At 34.9% G+C, this 16516-nt stretch overlaps 1 protein-coding gene across 21 annotated transcripts in view; it reads left to right on the plus strand.

Moving 5' to 3' along the window:
• The window catches only part of LOC126817142 (uncharacterized), a 123145-nt gene that overhangs the window by 46944 nt on the left and 59685 nt on the right, over positions 1–16516 (plus strand). The window contains exons 4-5 of one of the 21 annotated variants that reach the window (XM_050543954.2): positions 462–694; positions 2713–2828. The exons of 19 other annotated variants lie outside the window; for them this stretch is intronic. The gene's annotated coding sequence lies outside the window, so the exon portion shown is untranslated. Of the gene's footprint in view, positions 1–461; positions 695–2712; positions 2829–16516 lie in introns of those variants that run through there. One more of the 21 variants, XM_050543971.2, reaches the window with a different exon arrangement.

The following is a 16516-nucleotide window of genomic DNA, read 5'->3' on the forward strand; positions in this document are numbered from 1 at the left end:
CCAGTAATATTCAAGATAGCCTAATGAAATTTGCAGGAAATGTTTATTGTGAGATACTCTACAGTTTGGCATGTTCAAAATTACAGGAAAATATAATTAGGCCCCTAATTAAGCACTAATTAGCCTAATTAGCATAACCGGATTTTCCTTGTTTTCAGAGAATAACTTCAGTTATAGTCAAGATAGCCCAATGAAACTTGCAGGAAAAGTTTATTGTGTGATACTCAACAGTCTGATATGTTCAAAATTACATAAAATATAATTAGGCCCCTAATTAGCATTACCGGATTTTCCTTGTTTTCAGAGAATAACTCCAGTTATAGTCAAGATAGCCCAATGAAACTTGCAGGAGAAGTTTATTGTGTGATACTCAACAGTCTGATATGTTCAAAATTACATTAAATATAATTAGGCCCCTAATTAAGCACTAATTAGCATAACCAGATTTTCATTGTTTTCAGTGAATAACTCCAGTTAGAGCCAAGATAGCCAAATGAAATTTGCTTGAACCTTTCTGAAACCAAAGAAAATCATAGGCTGCAAAATAAAATAAAACATCAATCAATTGGTACACTGCTTGAGATGAATTGGTTCACTGTGGCTCTGCAGTTCCAAATACCTGGACAACAGAAGGTGGGTCAGTCATTGATGGAACACTGACCAAAATTTGTTACCTTGAAATGATCCATGAATGGTGAGTGTTAAAAGAGTTCCACATTCATAAATAACCCCCAATTATAGTTTGACAGTCACTGCTGTAGAAAGAGGTGGGAGTTTTTAGATAGTCAAGTCCTTCAAAATGTAGTCTGCACCAATAGCAAACACTCCCATGTCATATTCAGAATCTTCAGATTTGTCCATTGTTTGATTAAGGGGCCAGTATGACACAACATACTTCTTGGTGGTACCTTTACCAAACATCTTCTCTAAAAGTCCATTGTAGGGGACCTGCAGCCGATTTTCATACCATATGTGGCATATGTACTGCCCAACATATTTCCCTGTAAGGGGGGGGGGGGTTGGATGGCTGAATGGTTAGCGTGCGCGCGCTGTATCATAAAGTCTGTCATTGAGTTGACTGGCGTGGTTTCGAATCACCGGTTGTTACGTGACAAGGAGTAGGGTCGCCTGTCCAACCTCGTGGGTTTCCTCCCACTGCTAAAGACCCCTACGCGCAAGCAAATTATGTAAATAAAATTAAACCATATGTTAGTCCCGAAATGACCTAGTTTGTGTCAAGTGGATGTTAAACCCCATTTCTCTCTCTCTCTTTTCCCTGTAAGGAGAGCCACCAAAGTCTCCACATGGGCCTCGTTCGAATCCGGAAAGGCCTTTTCTACAGAATCCTGATCAATCTTGGTCATTTTCTTCAGAGTTTTTTCAATGTTGTTTCTCGTTTTCTGATCTTTATCCTGCTCTTTATCAACTAGCCGCCCAGATATCTCCCCCATTATGCCTTTCTGCTTCCTTCGTCGCCTTTGCTTTTGTTTCTCTGCTAGGTTAATGGCCCTCTTTATGATTCTGTCTCTTCTCTCTTGTGGCATGGCATCTAAGTACCCAACAGTTTTGTTCTTAACAGCTCGCATTTTGCAGGATATATAACATAAAGTAGCACTTGGGGCATAAGCCTTGAGAACTGAGAATATCCCCATCATTTCTTCTGAGTCAATATTGTGCGACTTGGTCTCAGCTCTCAAAAACTTCAGTAATGTCCAACTCGAAATACTTTTTGTATTGTCTCTCAAGTACCTCTATGGTACTTCCAAGGCAAGCTGTCAATGTCCAAGAACATCTCTTTGAATGTAGGAGTCTCTTTTAGCCTCCGAAGCGTTGTATCGGATTCTTTAAGCTCACTGCCAAACAGGTCCTGCTCCATGGTCAGCGTATCATTCGGATGCTCCTTCAAAGATTTTAAGTTCTCTATCACAATCTGCACACTTGCGAGCCCATCTACATGGTCGATTTGATCTGCAGATGACCTGTAGAACAAGTTCATCCAAGGCCCAGTCAGAAGCTTTCCGAGGAGTCCTAGAAAATGCAAGCTTGTAATGGCTGCTGCTGAGGAGAAATCTGCTTGAACACAAGCACAGAGGCCACCAAGGGCAGGTCCAGTGTTCAGGTATTCCTCAAATAAGGTGTAGTGTTCGAACAGCACTCCACATATATGGAACATGATATGCAAACGATTACCCCTGTAACGAGGCAGAATCAGCCTTGGCAGCTTCTTGTTAGCAAGAAAAGTTATGAATCCCTTTGGATCGCCTTTAACATCTTTGTATCGCAACTTTCATTTGTACTACTATGTCTTCAACAACACAGTCAGTACCAAAAATCGACTCCGAAGAAATGATGGGGATGTTCTCAGATCTCAAGGCTAAAGCCCCAAGTGCTACTTTATGTTATATATCCTGCAAAATGTGAGCTGTTAAGAACAAAACTGTGGAAAACAATATATCTTCTTTTACTTTAATTTAATGAATTACTAATTATTTTTTTTTTTAAAGTCGAAAAGGGTTGTATGGTCAAAGTTTTAACTGAGCAGCTCCATGTTTATTTATTTCTGACTGACCTTGACCGGTCAAATCCTTTTAAATTCGAAATAATCTTGTTCCCGATATGAATAACCAACAAGCATGGAAAAAAAATAATTATATCTGAACCTTTTGTTTTGTTTGTGTGAAACTTTTTATTATGATTTTATGAATATTTCAGATGATTACAAAAATTCTGGGTCCACTTATAGAAGATTAAAAGAAGGAAGTCTACCAACCTTAATTCTTCCACAGAAAAGCGGAACAACTAAGAAATTGGATCGAAGAAAGCCACCGGTAACTTAATTTTCTGTTAATAACATTAGAATGTTTTTTATTGAATTGGACCACAGTAAGCATTTTAATACTATTATACGCCTTTTTTCTGAAATAAAACTTATTTTGGCGACTTTTCAGTATTTTTCGCATTGTTGGTCCCACAACTCCCTTCTTCAATATTAATTATGAATATGAACATTAAATGTTTCCTTATTAAATATCCGTATATGAAAATTCAATTCATCCATATTAAACATAGATTATGCAAGAGCTAAATCTGCCAATTGCAGGTCTTTCTTTAGGCCTGAAATGTTATTTAAATTATTAATCAGACATTAAACATGCATTATGCAAGAGCAAAATCTGCTTATTACAAGTCTTTCTTTAGGCCTGAAATGTTATCTAAATTATCAATTAGACATTAATTAACTTATCCAGACCATAATAAACTCTCGATGTCAAGGCTAACCTTCGATGTTGACAGGATTAGATTCCTATATGCCGCTAACGGCCATTGATAATTAAATAAAAAAAAAAAACAGCGACTGCCAGGCAGTATACGCCCACATTTTCGAGAGATGGATAGAAAACAAGCTAAACGAAAGTGATTTTTCCTACAATCAAGGGCCATAATTCAGGAAATTACAATTCCATATGCGCAAATATCGAAAGGAACCAAGATCTTTGAGTTATAAACTTACATTTCAAGTTTCAACAAAATCAGATAAAAATTGTGACCTCTATAGGGTCCACAACCTTGATATACCATATTTTTACGCTATTTGAGAACGAGGGGCGGCCATTTTGTCTGTCAGTTTTGGGCCAATTTTCACGAAATTCGAACTCAGTCGTCCTTAGGGTGTAACGGTGATATAATAATACGTTTTCTTAAATCGGATAAAAATTATGACCTCTATAAGGTCCACAAGCCAAAAAACGCGTTTTTGCGTACAATCAGGGGCCATAATTCATGAAGTTACAGTCCGATATGGGCAAATATTGAAAGGAACCGAGATCTTTGTGTTATAAACTTACATTTCAAGTTTCAACAAAATCGGACCGTAACTACCTGAATTATGGCCCCTGATTGTACGTAAAAATTCGTTTTTTGGCTTGTGGACCCTATAGAGGTCATAATTTTTATCCGATTTAAAAAACCGTATTATTATATCACCTTTAATCCCTAAGGACGGTTGAGTTCGAATTTCGTGAAAATCGGCCCAAAACTGACAGACAAAATGGCCGCCCCTCGTTCTCAAATTGCGTAAAAATATGGTATATCAAGGTTGTGGACCCTATAGAGGTCACAATTTTTATCCGATTTTGTTGAAACTTGAAATGTAAGTTTATAGCTCAAAGATCTTGGTTCCTTTTGATATTTGCGCATATCGAATTGTAATTTCCTGAATTATGGCCCTTGATTGTAGGAAAAATCACTTTCGTTTTAGCTTGTTTTCTATCCATCTCTCGAAAATGTGGGCGTATCCTGCCTGGCAGCCGCTGGTTCTATTTTATTCAGAATCCAAGGAAAACCGAGGAAACACAATGTTTATAATAATATAAACGAAGTAACCTTTCAGATATTGCAGAAATCATCTTTATGTCAATTGCCTGCTTTGTGGCTATGTCAGTCTTCAAGTGATTATACGTACATGTATCTATCTGTTTAAAACTGAAGATAAAAGAGTCACATACCATTTAACCATTGACAAGGACTTGAATTGTCAAGTACAATATAATAATTTTTTGTTTCCTGTTCAAATTAAAGTTTCATCTCCTATTGATTTACTTATAAGAACTGTTGAGAATATGAAGATATGTAGGGGCATAACATCAAAACAGTTACAGTCTTATTCTCAACTTCAGCCTACAACTGCAAGATTTTTCAGACACGTTGATCTTTTCATGAACACAAGTCAACATATAAATTACGAAAGCTATGTACGAGCTTCTGTATGTAATAGTTTTGTTGAGGACACTCAAAAAGAAATTTGTTTAAGTTGTCAACTTAAAGAGCAATAATAATAGTTTATTTCACATATATGACTACATAGGACATTGCATATTCAGATTTTAATTGACAATATATGATTCAAGGGATCAATATTTACATATTTGTAAATGTAATTTACAATTCAAAAATAGGTTAGCAATAATATATAGTTGCCATATAAAGCAGCAATAAGTGATAGAATATAATCATGTGGTACGAATTTGATTAAAATATAGATTTCAATCCATTTTGATTTATTTTTTCCAATTGACTCCACTCCATATATACCGAGACGCAATGAAATGGCACCTCTGATTTGACATGGCATAACTTTGCACCTTCCACAGTTGCACAAAACCATAGCTTTTTAAAATTACTGCAGGTGAATGATTTTTTTTCGTGTGTACTGCCAAAATGCATAGTAACATTTGAAAAAAAAAATTATGGAAATATTTCAATTCGTATTTGCACAGGACCAATAATAAACGCCCACAAAGCAGTAATGTTGCACATCGTAGCATGTTTTTGTCTATTTATGAAAATACAGCGTCATTGTATTGATATTGAATTTAATTTATTATCAGAAATCATTCATAAATTTGATAATTGCATAGACATATTTGATTTCAACCAAAAAAACAATGCATAAACGTGATATTTCAAATAGGGGTCCCAGGTAAAAAGGTATAAGGAGAGATAACTCGTATCATAAATGCCCTATAAATATTTAACAAAGACCAAATTTCCCCCTTGGGAACCCACCCTATCACCAAACAAAGAATGAAAACAAATTTAAAACATTAATCTTTTATTTAATGACTAGTATTAAAGGTTTAAATAGATATAAATTAGGCCTGTGTATTGCAATTTACAATTACATTTCAATATCAATATTTTTTTTAAAATACAGAAAACTTTTTTTTAATTTTTAATAACTGTTATATCAATAATTTATTTAAATCTTGCTGTAACAGTTGTGCAATAATTAATGCTTAAATAGTGAGAATGTAAAATATAAAAACATATAAAACAAACAGTTAAACAAAGTACTAAAATCAACAAATGGAAAAGTATTTACACATTTATTTATCTTTAGATATATTGTTTGGTTATTTTTTAAAGATATAAATCATGCCTGTGTATTGTTATTAAAAACAACATTTCAAAAATTAATTCACATAAATCATTTCCACTGAATGTTGTTTTATTGCACGTTGACACTGCTATCTGGTCATTTTGCACCAATCCACTTGCAATGGCAGATAATTCGCCTACATATTAGTAGTACAGAAGGCCAAACCGGAATACCCCTGCATACTCCCAAACCTTGTCATTGAGAAGAGGATTCAAACCTTTGAGCCCATTAATGACAGATCAATTGGCTAAATCGCCCCCCCCCCCCAAAGGACAAAACCATTGTACAGAAATAACAAATTATTACCGGTAGTTTGAAATGTCGACTTGTTCAATGTCCTTTGCCATCTTAATAAACATATCTAATAACTTGGCCATTCGCAGAATTTCTTTGTTGAAAATAATTCTTTTTCTAATCACATCTTCACAAAATATATCAAAGGTTGTCTCATATGAAGTCACCTCTGAAGACCTGAAAAATTAAGTTCATAGTTACTACACGTACAAGGAAATCACATTCTAGGTGATATTTCCATTTAAGATTTAACGATCAATCGCATGTATTGGCCGATGGTCGATTAAGAAAAACAAACATATTAATACACTTTAAACTTATCATATCACAAACAAGACTTGACAGTACAAAAGTGCTAGTAAAAAATGTTCACACATTCTTAGAACGGATGTACTTTGTTTTAGTCCATTTGGACACCACAATCTGGTCATTTTGTGCCAATTCACTTTCCATCAAAGATACCAGCACTACTTATACTATAGAGTAAATCGCCTACTCCCACACCTTGTCATTGAGGTCGCTGATAATGGGATTCGAACTCAAGTCCATTGATGACAGACCTTTTTGTAACCACTTGGCAATATAAATCCCTTCCCACCCACTAGTTGCCTATGTAGGCCTATGATGTAAAATAGATATAACAACAAGCCACAAGGACACAACAACTACTACAAGTATGAAATAAACTTACCCTGACGACTGAACTGTGGGTTTTCTTGTTAGGAATCGAACATAATCCTTGTAGCATTGTAGATGGTACACAGTCTTTATCTCTGATGTGCCTGGGAATGGTTTCATCTTCTTTCTTAATTGCTGCTTCTCGAAGTCACCCTAAAAATATATGAAAAATTGTAAATATCATGGATATGATGACAGACTGATAGATAACACCTATCGGCCACCCGACCACTCTCCCTAATAAAGCCCTTTTACGACACGCTGAGGAGGGGCGATGGACCTATTCCACTACCTAACACTGGGCATAGCCAGGAAAGGAGGGTGGGGGGGACAATATTAAATCACAACTGTTAAACAAATAATAAAAACTTACCCCCATCTTTAGTTTCTGCTAAAACCAGCTTATCAGAGGCAGTCTTATTCTGACACCTGTAGAACAAAGGTACTTTTTTGCAGATAATGCACACGGGAGGCAAGACATGTCCTCAATTATGATTTTGTTAATATTCTTTTGTAAATATCGCTCTTCTGTTTTCAAATATTATTATCACAGGTGGATAGCTTGGGTGGTTGATGATTTAGTGGCGGCTGATCACAAACCTTGTCTAGGCGTGGATTGACTCTCATCACTCGTTTGCTTTTCACCAGACTGTAATGCAACTCTTTTAGTAGCTCATTCAATCTTTGTTCTGTCTGTGAATCTCGAATAACACTTGGAATGATAGCCATAAACCGGTAGTGCATCATCTTTATTCCCTATAAATACAAACATACTCCTAATATTATTGCACACATAAACAAAATAAGCAAATTAGAACCTGAGAGAAGAATTTAGGTGCAACAAATATCCATAATAACAATTACTTTTTTTTTATGAAAAACAATAAGACACAGCCACCTGTTTGCACTTGATTTGTGAAAAGACACTTAGACAATCTGGGGTTAATAAAATAAAACCAAAGGCTAGCGTGAATGCTATCGATTTTAAAACAAACCTATCTATGAACTATATAACGAGACTATACAATGTGAATTGTCAACAAACATTATTATCGTAACTTGCACACAGCAATGACAACAATCAAGAAATATTATATACGGACGTAAGCTCCCGCTGCGTTGTACCGTCCTGAGCATTTGTGATGAGCACAGGTGTCTATAAAATTTAATCCGCCTATCATTAAGAAATTTAATTTAAAATGTAAACAACAAAAAATTTTGTGTTTCGCGAAAAAAATAAAATGGCGACTCTCCTTTCAATTTCAGTATGATTTAGTTGATAAACTTACCCTCAAATACATCTTTATATTGTTGGCACAATTTTAGCTCGTTTCCATCAAGATTAGTCCATTCTTTAAAACTTAAAACAACCTTATTCCAACTGGTATCTGTAAATTTAATCAGCTTTCCACAATCTTTGTCTACGAGGTGAATAAGGCACATCAGCGTCTCAAAGTAAACACGCTAACTCAGACTCGCCTTTTGACCTGTGAACTTGAGGTCAAATTGGCACGTAATATTATCTAGAGTGTTTTTGATTGGTTGTTTGTTTTAATGATATGCATAAGGTGTAAATAGTGGTTGATAAACTTCATGGCGTGAACAGAAAGTAATTCAAACTTGTGACGACTCGTTTATAAAAACTGGCACATTCTAGAAGCGGGAATGCGGTTTTTTATCCATATAAATTCACATTTTACTTATGTGTGACTTTACAACTAAACCCATATTATAGAATTTTTTTGAAACGATAGCTATTGACAGACGACACTCTACTATAATTTAGATACCATTTCAGGCCTAAAGAAAAACCTGCAATAGGCCGATTTAGCTCTTGCATAATGTATATGTTTATTATCATAAGCTTATGGATTTTTTGTGGATTTCTATTTGCCTTTAGTGCTTATCAATGGTCATTATCTGTTAAATTCACAAGTTTTCTTTAACAAACATCACTGTCACGTGATTAAAATATCTTAGAACAGAGTCTTTGATCATTGCAACCACATAGTGTTGTTCTTGGTTTTTTTAAATTAGTTATCTTGAATAGTAATTTAACTATTTGTTCCAAATGATGATAAACTTATAGTAGAAAATGCACAGGCAGATATATGTACTGATGATCATTTTTGATGTATAATATTCCATGTTTGGGTTAAACTCGATTGATTTTCGACAAACCTTTGAGAACATCAGATCATTTTTCATATAACCACTACTTGAATTTTCTCAATAATTTTAACTGGATTAGTTTGAACCTTAAACAGAAAATAAATAACAATGGAAAAACTTATATAAAAAGCAATAGCTATGAATTAAAATTACCAGTGTAAATCGGTACACAACCAAAGACAGGGTTGGAGGTTTTAATTTTCCTCACAAATTTCATCTAATTGGGAGCTTGATACCAAATTAATACAGTTCTTTAAAGCAAATATTATACAATATAAAAGAAACTGTTCTAAAACAATTTGATTGTTTGAGGAGAAAAAAGAATATACAGACATGGTCGAGACAATATATAAAAGTTACACATGTCTTGTCATGAGATGATGAGTTTCAAAACTTGTCCATTTGCTACGAACGCTATGTGACTATGTATGTATGTTGAATGTAGAAAACTGACGGATGCTACTGGAACGACAGGTTGAGATGTCTCAAACAAATCTTCAGCGAAGAAAAGCTGTAAAGAATAAACATAAATGTAGTGTTATAAACCAAATAAGGGCACGGGGAAACAAGCCAAAACTGGCACGGGCATGCCAAAGGCTAACAACTATATAGGCTATACTCGTTTTCATTGACCCAGCATGCAATGCGCGTCTGGTGTGGTTCCGGTTTCGAGTCAAGGCCGTATCGACTGTAAACAATAATAATGTAATGTCGTCTGCCAATTGTTATAAAGATGTAAAAGCTTTATCCCACGGAAATATTATAAAATTGTGTACAGATTTAAATTTAGAATATAAAAACATTGGTCGAGACTCTCTAGACATTTTAATTTGTAATTTTTTGGTATAAATACAGATAACTGTGACAGTAAAGTTTGTGCATCAGATTTAGATTACGTCGTCGGTAGCGGGCCATATATTAATCACCGTCATTGTTTTGATACTAAAGAACTTACATTATTTTCTTCCTTGACAGTTCCTTTTATATATTCACTTTTAAACTGGACAAGGGATCTATCTAAATTCCCGGATTTAGACATTGCCACAGTGAAGAAATATCTACTTGAAACTGGTTCTGATTTGTTTTCTCCTCAGAGTTTAAAGAGCTATAAACTTACTCGTAGTTACGCATATTTTAAAGCAAATATCAATAGTGTTTTAATTAATTATTTAGAAGAAAATCAAAGTTTTATTATTGTAAAAGCACGGTGTTTACCATCACAGAGTGGTGACTTAAGACGTATGAAATCTTTGTTTATAATCCTTGATCAACACACAGGTGAACCATATGGTGGATTTTGCACATGTTCGGTTGGGTATGTGGACTAAATAATTTACTGTAATTTTATCCAGAGTTGCTTATGCAAGAACCAAGATTACTTAAATCAGAGCAGTAAACAGTACAGAAAATACAATATAAAAATTAGTCTTACTCTTAGCTTTAGCTCTGGTTGCTTAAATTTGATTTCACAATTAAAATTAAACATTTCCATAAATAAATAACAAAATAAAACCCATCCACAAAATCCCACTAGAATGAGTATGTATGACGTAAGATGATTTACTCAATGCGTAAAAAAAATTACCATTTATTTCATTACCCTGCTTACTTTTTTTTTAATTTCAGGAAAACGCAGACATGCCCTTCTTTTTCTTCTTTTGGATTTTATTGCAGAGGGCAGTTCTCAGTTAAATAGTGATGATGAGAAATTATGTACAGACACTTTGTGTCAGTGGTTAGAACCTAAAAGTGCACACATTGACCCTAAATGTGCTAAAGATATTAATATAAAAAAAGATAAGTCTGAACCCTCTAATTATTATAACAATGTTGCACCAGAATTATCTAAAGAAGAGAACTATCAACGCGTTTTAAAATGAACCCTTTCAATGCTAGATGTAAATCCACTGCCTGTGCTAGACCCTTTTTTGAGGAAAAAAGGGAGGTTGGAACTGAACGCCAAGCAGTACTTATGGAAGCTTTTATGAAAAATCTTTTTGTCTGTTGGGGTGGGCATGAGGTTGGGCTAAGAGGAAAAAATAGAGAGAGAGAGAAATGGGGTTTAACGTCCACTCGACACAAACTAGGTCATTTCGGGACTAACATATGGTTTTTTATTTTATTTACATAATTCGCTTGCGCGTAGGGGTCTTTAGCAGTGGGAGGAAACCGGAGGACCCGGAGAAAACCCACGAGGTTGGACAGGCGATCCTACTCCTTGCCACGTACAACCGGGGATTCGAAACCACGCCAGTCGACTCAATGGCAGACTTTATGATACAGCGCGCGCACGCTAACCATTCAGCCATCCAACCCCCCCGGAAAAATAGAATTTTGGAAATTTGCATAATAATGTAGTCACGTGACGGCATGGCGTCCATTTTGGATTTCTCATTTCTCACTAAAGCTAACACGAAAACGAATTTTTCTCCATGAAATACTTAAAAGATATTGTTTTTTTCACTGGATTTTGATAAAGATATATAAAATGAACAAAAATATCAATAGCAGCCATGAGCAATGCCGTCACGAACATGCGCATCACGTCTCCCGCTGCCATGACCACGTGCGGATTGCAATACCTTGTTTTTACTTTCACTTTCACTTTCATCCCCAAGTCCCATATCATTATCAATATAGTCAGTCAATAGATCTACACGTTCGGGACTCAGGAATTGCCTACGTCTTTTACGATCCAGCAGGTCAGCATTATTATCAACATCAGAATTATTGTCAGAATCTACTGCAGACACAGGACTATCGTGTTCACATTGGGCTTGTTCATCATGCACGGGAGACATAGCTAGCCATGGGCGGAACGTCGCGCAACAAATCACACACTTCATAATACCAATCACTGTCCTGACTACTATCATTATCAAGTAACTGGAAACGAATTATGTGTATCACCCGCCTCGAAATTGTCCACGTGTTGGTCAGCAAGACGTCATTCACGACTTCGTCAAGAGTGCATCGTCTACATTGTCACTATGCACTCCGCCATTTTACGGTTTGCCGCTTTGAAACACGTGGAAATATGTTCTAGTGTATAGAAAATACAATAGATGTCACTTGCAGTTACGGTACTAATTTTAGCGAGGGCTTTACTGAGTACATGGTAATACCGGGTACGCGCATTTTACCGACATTTTATAATACCCGGTACTACCGGGTATACGCAGTGAAAGGGTTAATGTCTGATGTCAGAAATTGTAATGTTTTATCATCTATGCCACCAATTGTAAATATTCTTGACATCAACCGGTTTAGAACATCTCCATTTGCAATTCCTCAAGCTATTCTTTTTTTACCTGATCAGTGTGTTGATTTTGATATACCTTTTACAAATGATTATTGTATTGACACATCCATTGCCACTTTATAAATTTTCACATCCTGTTTTCAAGTCAGTATATGATGTTGATTTTTCATTAGCAAAGAAAAGTTTTATTGATTCAATTATTTATACAAATAAACACATTCAAAATATTGAATTGCTGCAAGTTTGGAATGGTTTGATCAACGTAAGGGTTGTATAACTGGTAGTAAAGTTACAAAAATTATGTCATTTTATAAATGAAAAAAGCCTTCACCAGAGCATATTATAACTGATGTTATGCAATATAATTATGATCGAACACTCTCCTCAAGAGTTCCGGCTTTAGCTTGGGGTTTGAAAAATGAAAATAGAGCTATTCAGGCATATGTACATGCTCTTAAAAAAACTCATAAAGATGTTGAATGGTTTCGTCCAGGATTACTAGTTCATCCACAATTCCCATATATACGGGTTAGTCTGGATTGCACAACAACTTGTTCGTGTCATGGAAGAAAACTTGTCGAAGTTAAGTGTCCATACAGTTTTCGTAACGACGATATCCATGCTTGCATGATGAATGGGAAATTAGGTTATCTCAATTTAATTACTTAAAAAAAGGACATGCACAAGGTTTTTTTGAGCAAATACTACTTCAGTTGGCTTTATCTGAACATATAAATGCAGAACTCTTGATATGGTCAAAAGTGAACTATATTGTTGTTAATGTACCCTTTGAACCTTTTTATTGGAATGATGAGATTTTACCTTCATTAAAGTTATTTTTTACTTACTATGTAGTGCCTGAATTGTTAACTGAGAGAGTAAAAAAAGGTTTGAAACTGTACAGTGATGCCACTATTATAGCAGATTCTAACGCTGTTGTTGAACCGACTATAGTTAATAACGTTATAGATATCAAGTCTGATAATTCTGTTTCTGATAGTGATTCACCCGACAGCATTTCATTAAATAATAGCACCGCGCATGTACCTAATGACTGAATTTTGGGATGTGCAAACTATTGCAAAGATACTAAGTCACCTCAGTTTTCAAAAGTAAAAGGTCGCCTTATTGCATGTGATACGTAATAAAAACACTTGGTATCACTTTTTTGTAAAGGATTTTGGCGATTGCCTTTACAATATGTGGACCGACAATATGTCTGTAAAGGTCCGTTCATACTACATCCGTATCCGTATATGTAAATACGTGCTTGAATACGTACTGGTATACTTTAGTCAATTTTAGAGAAAGGGTTGAAATAGAATCCGGCACGTATTGCGCAAAAAAACAACTGCGTCCGTTAAGCCGGATTGATTGCTCCCAGAGCGTATTTTTGTAAAGTGCGTCCAGCATTTCGGCTAGTGAGCGGAGCTTTGGCTAATCAGCGAGTACTTTCCCCTTATTACATCATCTCCCCGAATAGAAACTCAATCCATTCCAAGAAAAGCCTGGCCTTGTGTGCTGTGGATTTGTGTAGTCTTGTGAAGAACACAACATGGACAAGACAGAGGAAATAATCATCCTTGTGGAGAGAAATCCCATACTATATGACAAAACAGAAAAAAATACAATTCTTGCATCAGGTGGTGGTATTCTCCAGATTCCTTCCTTCTCTGTAACAGTTCATGGACCCCTACTCTCTTTCGTCTTTAGGTCCACAAATACAAAAGAAAGACTTTCTCTGACACTGTCAGACTCCATGATTGCAAATGACAATATGTTATCTCTGACAGACAATTCAGCCTTGAAAGCCGGACGTTTTCTATTTGAACGGCAAAACGCGGATACGGATGCGGATACGTTTATGGATACGGATGTAGTATGAACCAAGCTTAAGAGATGTCAAGCTTGTCACCCAGATAAAGAGAAATTATGTGTTAGCGAAGGTTTTTATTAACATACATGTAATTATAAATCTGCTTAAACGTACATATAATTTTAAATCGGCTTAAGATTTGTCTTTAATAATACACTGTACTAGTATTACATAGTCTCAAGCACATGGATTACAAAACACAATTTGACAAACTTTATTAAACAATGTAAGAGATAAAATCTGCCTATTGCAGGTCTTTCTTTAGGTCTTAAATGTTATATAAACTATTAATTAGACATTTATTAACATGACAAGACCATAATCAAGTCTCGATGCCATTGGATGGGTCCGATTTTATGTAGATTAGAACGATTCAGCCATTTAATGATTTAATTTAAAAATGCCATTGGATGGGTCCGATTTTATGTAGATTAGAACGATTCAGCCATTTAATGATTTAATTTAAAAATGGAGAAGCGAGGCCAAGCCTCAAACAACCAGTACAGTGGTTACAATCAGTGCCCATATATTGTTAAACCTTCAAAGGCTAATATCTTCACTCGAATTATAGTAATTTGAATGAAATTTTCAGTATATTCAATTTGCATTATCTATTCTTGTAATACATGTGCTAGTGACTATATTAATTTATTTCTTTTGAAGGTGCCATCCAAGATTTTAGAGGATATCAGTAACTCAGATAATTTCATTATGTGATCTGATAAACAAATTCACGAGGCGTTTAGTAACACATTAGAAATTAAATAATTGTATTCCATACACGCGTTTTGATCATTTGATTTGTTTAATATGAAAACGTGTCACCGAACTAGGTTAAAAATAAAGACAATCTTACACCAAATTAATCTGTTTTATTCTCAGAAATATATCTGGGGAAGCTCCTTCAAAGTATATATTATATAAGTAATACTTTTAACTTGGCTTACAAACATTTACAACATCCTGAAAGTTAAAAAAAATAGTTGATAAATGGTAGAATATTATGTTATTACATATCTAGTAACATTAATTTGTCATCAAAACTGTATTTATAACCTCACAATAGGTGACTGAAAATTGACTAAATATGCACATACAGTAAATATTTCCTCTGCGATATCCTTCACTGAGAGTTTTAATTCGCCATCTAGGATATGATATGTTTTAATGCGTTGAATGGCTCATTCTATTACGAAAACTTGGAATTTTTTTTGACGCAGCGGCTTCATCAGAACTAAATTGAGGTCTGTTACAACCTTTATCACGTAATATTCCGTTAACAAGGAAACCTCTATCGGCCATAACCGAACCCTTTCTAACTTCTAAGTTGTATAATAAATTTTCTGAATCTGATGTAATAAATTTATCAGATGCCCTGCCACCATACATTTTACTTACAAAAGTTACGAAGTTAGGGAGGGATATTGAAATGGGGTCCGTTCGTCCGATTTCGTTTCCGGAGCATATCTCATAAACCTTTCAAGATATCTTTCTGAAACTTTGCACACATGTCAACTTATTACAGTAGTTGTGCCTTTTGCTATTTAGGAATTTCTGGGATTTATATTTTTTGTGTTTCCATGGAAACAAATTTGACTTAGTTTTTGGTGTATAATTTTGTTTCCGGAGCATATATCATAAACCGTTCAAGATATCTTTTTGAAAATTTGTACAGACATCTACCCATTACAGTAGTAGTCCCTTTTGCTATTTAAGAATTTCTGGGATTGAAATTTTGTGTTTCCATGGAAACAAATTTGACTTAGTTTTTGGTGTACAATTTTGTTTCCGGAGCATATCTCACAAATCATTCAAGATATCTTCTTGGCACTTATTTTGAATTTCTCAGATTTGATAATTTTATGTGTTTCCAGCCTTCCTTATTTTGTTTCTGGAGAATATTTTATTATCTGTTCAAGAAATCTTTTTGAAACTTTGTACAAACATTAACCTATTATAGTATTTTATTTTCTGATGTATAAGTTTATTGTTTAACATACAGCAGCTGATTGAGGTAGGCAAAGGTTGTTGTGCAAACTTTACAGGGAGTAGCGACCCTGCCTTGCCGAGCTACTGTGATCAGAGTATGAAATTCTGTGAATTGATATTCCATGTGTCGGAATGTATACATGTACATTTATTACTGTTACAGAAAGGAAGAAACATTAATAAATGTGAAGATACAATCGTAATGATACATGGCATAAATTATAGGATATATCATTCCTGTTCTAGGTTATTTGGGTATTTGCAATTGTACCATTCTTTCATTGATTGGCTCAAGACTTTGTAACAA

Source organism: Patella vulgata, chromosome 4, assembly GCF_932274485.2.
Source record: "Patella vulgata chromosome 4, xgPatVulg1.2, whole genome shotgun sequence".
NCBI classification, from domain to species: domain Eukaryota; kingdom Metazoa; phylum Mollusca; class Gastropoda; family Patellidae; genus Patella; species Patella vulgata.